Here is a 2,377-nt window from a genome sequence, read left to right as displayed (position 1 = left end):
AGCAGTCAAGTACTGTCAGTACTTGTGTCAGCCCGATTGTCAGGGCTTGTATAAAAGTGCTCACTGAGCACATCCTATGTACAGAGTTAGTATTTTTTGAATTGTTTTCTTTTTCCGTTCTGTTTCTGTCTCTCCCGCGTACTGTGTATATTCAAGCTCTCCATTAAACCTGCGTATTTTCTTTGTGTTCGTTTTCTATTGCTTCCGCACATAATCTTTCACAAAAGTTGTAACCCTTTATAGTTGGAATTAATTCTCCAATTCATTGTCTCTCTGTGTTTCTGCGTGTTTTCCCTTTCATGTCTGGTGGGTGTGCATCTCTGTTCGTTCTGTACATGCGGTCGTGATTCCTTTGGCCGGCAAGCGTTGCTGGCTGGAAGCCAGCGCCTACCGATTCGATGCTTACGCTCTCCTCTTTCCTCTTGTTTCTTGCACTACTCGGTCCAAGGCCTCCTTGTCCCCCCTTAGTTTCCTATGCGAGAGCGTAATAACACGACACCGTATAAGCTCTTCAACCGGCACACCAGTTGCTCCTTCCCTTTCTTGACAAATCCCTTTGATTGTTGCAGGTGCTTCTTCAAGGTCAGCATGCAGGAACGCCGTCTTGACGTCTAGCTTCTTGACCTCAAGGTCCATGCTTGCCACAATGCTCAACACAGTCCCAATGGATGTCATCTTCACTACCGGGGCAAAGATCTCTTCAAAATCCACTCCTTTCTTTTGTTGAAGCCCCTTTACCATGATTTGGGCTTTGTATCTTGGTGGATTTTTGGCATCTCCTGGTTTTAACTTGTACACCCACTTGTTCCAAAGCACTCTCTTCCCTTTCAGCAACTCCGTCAATTCATATGCATGGTTCTCATGTAGGAAATCCATCTCATCCTGCATGGCACTTAACCACTTGCGGTTGTGGGTGTCTTTCTTTGCTTCTTCGAAGCTTTCCGGCTCCCCCTCGTCCGTTAGTAGTACTCGCTCTTCATCAGAAAATCTCCGGGGGGGCTTTCTCTCCGTTAGAGTATATCTCCGTCCCTGGTTTTGGACCATGGTTCCTTCGTTTGCTCCTCATCCGAATCCGATTCAGGGTCTTGTCCAGTTTTGGTGTCCAATTCTTCTTCTTCGATCGGTTTGGTTTCTCGTCTGACTTCGGCCAGTTCTTCGAGTGTAATCCGGCTTCCTACCGACTTGGTCCTTGTATCTTTCGACCGATCTTTATCGGTCGACCCGGAGTCCACTATCTTCTTCTCCGATTCCCAGTCGGTAATGGTCTTGTCTTCCATGAAGACTATGTCTCAACTCTGGAAAACCTTCTTGTCGACGAAGTCCCACACTCGGTAGCCAAACTCATCATTGCCGTATCCCAAGGAATATGCATGGCCGGGACGTTGCATCCAATTTCTCTCTCTTGTCCTTTGCTACATGGACATAGGCGAGATGTTGTCTCCCTTTTCGGAAGCAACACCTTCGATTTCTTACCGAAATTGTACCAAGGGGATTGTGGTACGTGGTGGACACAACAAAATATGTGTGGGATTGCTTTGCAACCCGTCCGTGGAACGAACGTTTAGCGCACTCAGTCGTAGACAAGATCTTAATTCAAGAATTGATAATTACATATTGATCTTAACACAGAGCAGAGTATTGACCCAAAATTGTATATGTATTACGATTCCCAAATAAACACAGTACACGGCTCATGGCTGGAATTATGACAGAAGTAAATATAGCTATGTATTAGAATATGTTATCTCAGCTAATAAGATCTTCTCTTCCCCTCGTTGTTGTTCTGCTCCACGTTTTTATAGTTCTTTTCCTTCTTCTCGCTTGGCGTGCTTTAGTTTTCCCTTGTTTTCGGCTGCACGTATTACAATTGGCTATGTTCTTTGTTAACTTCCTGATTTCATTTGCCTTTACGTACTGCACGTACCTTTGGATTCGTTTCATACTTAATTTACAAAATTTGCCCATAGACAACACTTGGCACGCCCGTGGGACAGTGCCTTAGCACGTCGAACCCCAAAAATCGAAAAAAGCGTTGTAATTTGGCTATGGTACACTCAGTCTTCTATCAAAATGTCGAGAATGCCCTCGGGGGTGGGTTACATGGTTGTCTCCTCCTTTGAAGCCACCAAGATGGTTTGTTGTGACTCGGTTTGTGTGTTCTGTTCGTCCAAAAAAGTGGGCTCGTGTGCGTTATCTGGCCTCGTTGCTGGTGGAGTGGGGCTTCCTCTTCTTCATTTCATCTTCCTCGGTCTTGTTAGGAAGGGTTTCTTGGAAATCCTTTTCCATTTCAATCAATAACAACAACTGGTCATCGTTGAATTCTTCAAGAAGGTTGCCAATTTCCATTGTGTGCGTTTTTGCCAAAGCTTGGAAGTCC

This window comes from Azolla caroliniana, unplaced genomic scaffold (genome assembly GCF_043228905.1).
Source record: "Azolla caroliniana isolate FFs.n. ecotype wild unplaced genomic scaffold, voAzoCaro1.0.p SCAF_17, whole genome shotgun sequence".
In the NCBI taxonomy this organism is placed as follows: Eukaryota; Viridiplantae; Streptophyta; class Polypodiopsida; order Salviniales; family Salviniaceae; genus Azolla; species Azolla caroliniana.
This window is presented reverse-complemented; position numbering follows the sequence as displayed.